This window comes from Sminthopsis crassicaudata, chromosome 2, assembly GCF_048593235.1.
Source record: "Sminthopsis crassicaudata isolate SCR6 chromosome 2, ASM4859323v1, whole genome shotgun sequence".
Taxonomy (NCBI): domain Eukaryota; kingdom Metazoa; phylum Chordata; class Mammalia; order Dasyuromorphia; family Dasyuridae; genus Sminthopsis; species Sminthopsis crassicaudata.
In genome coordinates, this window is record NC_133618.1 from 625234229 (window position 1) to 625241102 (window position 6874).

Genomic DNA, 6874 nt, shown 5'->3' on the forward strand with positions numbered 1-6874 from the left:
TAATCTGCTGAAATGTTAGCAAGAATTCCTTTAATTTATTCTGTACATGTGCTTAATGAAGATACTTATGAAATATTGTGTGACTCTGTTCTTTTAAGTCTGGCACCAGGTTGCAATCAATGTTCAAAGTGTTGATGTCAGCTCCAGGAAAGTTGATGCAAGAGTGTCCAATTGCAAACGATTCCATCTAACAGTGTTTCAAACATGGGACAAAAACAGATACTACCGTTTTGTACAGATACTTTTGCAAATCCATTTTCTAAGGCCTCTCTATACTCAGAATTAGTGCAGTCTGTTCTCGTGTAGACAATAAAAGTCAATCTTTTCAGAAACAAATTTAGGCCTAATTACAAAACAGGCAAAGGGAGGTTATTTAAGTAGGTGTTACTGCAAATATGATTAAAAATAAATACAACTGAGCAACAGGATGACCTTTCAGTTCTGTGATCTAGATCCTTGGTTCTTTCCCACAGAAATGCATTTTCAATGCACGGATCATCAAACGGGCGTACAATGCAGACAGAAACAAAGAAGTTTGCAAATGCTTTATATTTCCAGCAGTTATGACAAGAATATTAGGGAGCTGAGGTAATCTAGCGGCGAAACCAAAGCCAGCTATTAAGCAGCCAGAAAGCTACGGTAATCGAATACATGACCATCTCCCTTTTTGCACGTTCTTTGTTTTCCTCTTCCAGAAGTTGGAGACGGCGATTCAGTTTGATTATCTGCCGCCTCAGGGAAGCAGCATCTACCACAGTCACATCATCTGATGTTCCTTCAATTGTCATGTCCAAAGATGAAAGACCATATATGGAATCATTTCTGACCAACTGTCCATTTTGTCTTACAACATTTTCACTCATGGACCTCTCCCTTTTCATCCTGCCAGTTGTACAGACTTGATCTTCATGTTGAGGGATTGGAGGAATGGGTTTTTCTAAGTCCAGAAAATCAAGCGGTCTCTCACTTAGCGTCAGAGCTCGGGGAGGTGTTTTTAATGTCAAGGGTTTGAAGGGTGTTGATTGAATGAGGTCAAGGTTTGCTGATCTTGAAAATGAGATGTCTTCAGTATTACCTGCTATAACAATCTTCTCTGGAACCTGCATGGTGACAGCATTTGGGACTCCTTCTTGGAAGTTTGGCTCCAGATCGGAAGGGGGTGGAGCGACTTTTAACTTCTCCGGGATCCTCATCCGCTGGCTGATACCTTCAGTGTATTCCATCTCATATTGAATACGATTTATTTCTGCCATGTCACTTGTGGCAGAAGGAAATGCCGCCCCACTCATCCTCCCAATGGGATTGTCACTACTCGCTCCTTTACTCATTTTGGCAATTGTATGGGTACCACCTTTACAAGGACTATTCAAACACTGTTAATCTGTAGCTCAGTTTACTTTATACGCTTCCCTTACAGATCTGATTTTTTGTTTGTTTGTTTGTTTTTGGAGTTGTACATAAGAGCACGGACACTTCTTTCCCAGAAAAGTATTCCGGCTATGGCTTGCTATATGCACTATCTGCTTCGGTGCTTCATTTCAAATCCTTGAGGTTGTTTCAGCTAGGATGTACTGTACTTGTTGCTTCTTTTCCCCCTAGAGCCCCGTTGGTGAAGTCGCCGGCGAGGGCCCCTCGGACCGGCTCCCCCGGTAGCTCGGGCTGAGCGCTCTCAAAGGCCGTTGGCCGGCGCATGAATTCGCCGGGGACAGGCAGCCGGCTGGGCGCCCCGTCAAGGTAGCTTCTTGTGGAGGAGCTGATAACCGGGGATTGGCAAGGATGAGGATGCAAGATAGAGGCAACTTTTATCGATAACTTTCGTGATGAGATAAAAGGGGCAGCTAGGTGGCGCCATAGTGGGTAGAGACCCCTGGGTGGGAGTCGGGAAGATATCTTCCCAAGTTCAAATCTGGTCTCAGACATTTACTAGCTCAGACACTGGTCCTGAGCAAGTGACTTTTAACCCTTTTTGTATCAGTTTCTTCACCTGTAAAATGAGCTGGAGAAGGAAATGGCAAACCGCTCGGGTATCTTTGCCAAGAAAACCCCAAATAGGGTCATGAGGAGTAGCGAAGACGGAAACCACCAAACAACAAAAATGAGATAAAGACAATTTTGATATGTCCAGGTCAGCAAAAGGGGATCTCAGTTTCTCCCTAATTACTTACACCTGGTGTTTATCAAGTACAAAGAGGTAGGAGATGACTTGGTATGAGATAAATGGCAGGTAATACAAACCTGCAGATTGGGCAACACCTCTCCTGGCACTGATAGACCGGCAGAACTGAACAATGGGATCACTGAGTCAGCATAATTTTTATGGGGAAGCAGGATTAGAGTTGGGTTTTTTTTCCCCTCTTGGGTCCAGAGCTCAGAAACTGGGAGCAATAAATGTTCGTTGCAGATTGTGACTTGTAAGAAAAACTTGCTAAAACTCCAAAACCGCTCCCAAAGGAAATGGATGGTTTTGAAAGGTTCTAGAGGCTTTCCAGCTGAAACTCTTTGCTAGGGAGTTTATAGCAAGGATTTGTGTTCAGGTAGATAGATGCCCTCCAGAGTTCCTTCCAACTCTGATCCTTAATGTGGTCACAGATGGCCCTCCCAACAATCTAGTTAGACAAAGACCAAGCATTGATTCAATTCAACAAATTTATTAAGTACTTATCTTAGAAGGAGGGAACAAAGAGACAGTCTGTCCTCAAAGTCACAGGTAATACTAAGTAATATTAAGAATAAACAGGAAAGTATAAACTCAGATTAAGAGTGATGAAGACAAAATAAAGATTAAACAATTTGCTCTAGGAAAATTTCAGGATTACAAGCTAGAAATCTATATCAACCCACTCATTTTCCCTATAAGAAAACTAAGGCCAAGAAAGGTATAAATAATTTGTTCTAGGCTATGCTTGGATTAAGAAGGGCAGATCTGGAATTCAAACCATATCCTTTGACTCTAAATGCATATCAGCTTTCTATTGCCCTACATAAACCAAAATGTCACCTACTATGGGTCCGCCATTAATGTATAGTTCAAATCCAGCCGTAGATATTAATTGTGTGGCCTGGGCTAGTCGATTAACCTTAGTTGCTTCTGGAAAAAAAAATGTATTATAATTAATCAGAGAAGAAAGAAAGCATTAGCAACTCTATGTAAGACTTCATGAAGGAAGGTGCCCTTGTGTTAGCTTTAAAGGAGCATAAAAGCCCTGAAAAGTAGAGATAGAAAAAATATATTCTAAATTCCAGGGGATAACTTGGGTAAATGCACCGAGGTGAAAGACAACCTGATGGGTTTGGGAAATAATCCAGTTTAGCTAGAATAGAGATTGTATTGAATTTAACTGAAGTAAAGCTGGAAAGATGGCCATATTGCAGAGGACCTTAAAAACCAGTCTGAATAACCTAATCCCTTTCCTAACATCTCTAGGTGTTTGTTGGTGTTGTGAGTTGTTTCTGCCACATCTGGGTGCAAAAGGAAGCTGGGGAGGTTAAGTGCTCCAAGGAGGAGGTCTATTTTCTTTTGGATACTTGTATATCCAATAAACAATGTGGTCATTGTAAACAATGTTGTTGTTGTTGGGTTTTTTTGTGGTTTTTTTGGGTTTGTTTTTTTTTTTTTAATATAGAGAGTTGTTTCAACATAGAGGAAATTCCAGATTCAGGGTGGGGGCAAAAGTCATAGGTTTCATGTTTTGTAACAATACTTTACTTTATCCCTTATTTTAAGTTCCAAACTGGATCAATATGAGTTTTTTTCTTGGCTGGCCATTTGAGTCCAGAAGCTACTATGAGATGGAGAATAATGCCAGCACATGTAAACTGAGTACTTTCTGATAGCCAATGAAAGGAGTCAAATAGGATGGGATCCAGAGCACAAGTAGAAAATTCAGAAGTGATTAAAAGGTCTACCACTTTCTTTGAGACCAGAGAGAAAAACAGCAATAAAATAGAAGAGGCTTTCAGATGTAAATTAGTTGAAATAAGGGACTCTAATAAGGGCAACATGCATCTCCTACATAGAAAATGGCCTCTGCTGAGAGGAATTCTAGAAAGGGCAGGATAGAGCACTTATGGTAAGAAGAAAATTTGGAACAGCCACTGAGGGGAATATAACAAAGTCAATCAGGGGAAAATATCTGCTCAATAGCAATGAAAGCCTGGCTGAGGTCAGATCACATGAATTTGGAGAAGCTTTAGTATTGGCTATATGACTTTATCTAATTGCATTCCACAGCTCAAGAAAAGAATCAGGAGTCACCTTGAGTAGATGCAATCATCTAGGGCTGGACTAGTAGTAAAAACAAGGAGTACCAGAACCAGAGAAACCAACACTTTGTTGTGCTCATTAATGATGAGATTAAGATCAAGGTGGGAAAGTGACATAAGAACAGAGTTCATAGACCATGAAAAATAAGGAAGAATTCAAGGACTGGAGATTACTATATGGACAAAGAATAGATTTAAGAGATGCCAAGGTACAGCCCTCTTAGTAGTGACCAAAAACTGGAAACTGAGTGGATGCCCATCAATTAGAGAATGGCTGAAAAAAATGTGGTATATGAATATTATGGAATATTATTGTTCTGTAAGAAATGACCAGCAGGATGAATTCAGAAAGGTTTGGAGAGACTTACATCAACTGATGCTGAGTGAAATGAGCAGGACCAAGAGATCATTATATACTTCAACAACAATACTATATGGTGATCAATTCTGATGGACGAGGCCCTCTTCAACAATGAGATGAACCAAATCAGTTCCAATAGAGCAGTAATGAATTGAACCATCTACACCCAGTGAAAGAACTATGGGAGATGACTATGAACCACTACATAGAATTCCCAATCCCTCTATTTTTGTTTGCCTACATTTTTTATTTCCTTCACAGGCTAAATGTACACTGTTTCAAAGTCCAATTCTTTTTGTACAGCAAAACAACTGTTTGGACATGTATACATATATTGTATTTAACTTATACTTTAACATATTTAACATGTATTAGTCAACCTACCATCTGGGGGAAGAGATGGGAGGAGGGAGGGGAAAAGATGAAACAAAAGGTTTTGCAATTGTCAATGATGGAAAATTACCTATGCATAAAATTTTTGTAAAAATTAAATAAATTTCTAAAAAAGAGAGAGAGAGATGCCATGGTATAAGGTGTGATTACCCCTTTGAGTATCTGAGGTAAAGTGGAGCTGGAGGTCAGGGGAATTGAAGAGGTTGATTAATCAAAAGGACAGGGTATCCCACAGGATATCTATGTGTATTGAAACTACTAAGGATGAAAGCAAAAATTGGGATGGAGTCAGTAATGGAAAGATGACTGAAAAGGAGAGTTAATTACAATTCAGTAAAGGGCAGCAACAAAGACTCAGCCCATAGAATTAGCCTGAACACTGGCCATAGATAAAAGGATCATAAGTGTGGAGGTAATAAAAGATCTGAGGGATCGTTTGGCCCAACCCTCTCATTTTACAAATAAGGAAACTAAAGTCCATACAGGTTAAGGGCTTTTAATGAAATGATCCCATGTTGAGCTTATCCTTTACCTGTGGTTATCATTTGTTCTAACAACAGCTACAGATATCCTTACATAATAGGGGTCTGTGTAAACCCTCTTGTGAGGGGGCTAATAACAAGCACCCCGATTCCGACTATTTGACATAGATTTTGAAAAATGACATTTACTTTGAAGATATAGCCAGAAGAAGCATAGAAACACTTTGCCCAATAGATTGGAAGTGAATGTCTTTTTCCTTATACCATTTTGATGGTGGGAATGGAGGGATGGGAAGAATGAAGTAACTAGGCTCAACTTGGTTCAATACTTATATAGCTTTGTTCCACTAAGTTTGTGTTGAAAGGTAGCATTCTTCTAGATGAATACTTTTTTTCTGCTTCCCATGGGCAGAGAACTCAAAAGACTGTTCCTTGTTCATTAGGGCATTAATGCTGGGCTGGCTGCAACACAATCTAAGCTCAGACTCTCCATTTCCTTTGACTCTTTCTCTTTCTCTCAACCCTTTAAAACTCCCAAGATCAGCAATTCCATTCTCTTCACTGGACTCCATGAGGGAAAAAAAATCACCAAGATCTGCTGTTATGCCAGGAGTTCTTTTTTCTTTTTTTATTGTCCTGACTCAGTTTCCCTAATTATCCTGACTCAGTCCTGCCTCAGTTTCCCTACTTCTCAGTTCTGCAAAACCTCCCCTCCCTCTATTAGAATACTTGATAGAACATCAGAATGCCTCTCCCCATCCCAAGCTATTAGAATATCAGATACTGCCTTATCAAGATACCTCTCCCCATGTCTGGGGTGCCTCCTCCTGATTGTGTCATACCCTCTCCAGAGGCTCACCCCACCCTGTCAGAATTCCATTCCTGCTCTCAGTACAGACTCTGCCCCTGCCTCAATCTACCCTCTAAATCAGAGCCACGTGTATATATGTCATTGAGAACTCTTGATTGTTTGCTGGATTCTCGGAGACGATCATCTCATTCAACCTTGGGATCAAACATGGATCCACTTTGATCCCAGTATATATATCTCCATTTAATAAATTATTAAATACTCTCTAATCACTATCTTGCTCAGTTTTTCTGGTATTACACTTCACAAACAGAATGGAACAAAAAATACAATCACTGAATCTAATAGGATTTTCTGAATACCTCCACAGCCAAAGACTCTTACTCTTCAACATGTTGACCAAACCAGTTATTGAAGGTCCATAGGAGTTCCAGATTCTCCAAGGCACATCATCAATAAACTCCCAGAAGCAGCTTCTAAGTGATATCCACATGGAAAGATGTCATCTCAAGGGAACTTGTACATATTTTATACCTACTTATCTATTGTTCTTCCAACCTAATT

The 6874-nt window shown here is 40.0% G+C and overlaps 1 pseudogene; it reads right to left on the minus strand.

Moving 5' to 3' along the window:
- LOC141558716 (mitochondrial fission factor pseudogene) lies at window positions 1-1681 on the minus strand (annotated as a pseudogene).
- Window positions 1682-6874: the final 5193 nt, after the last annotated feature.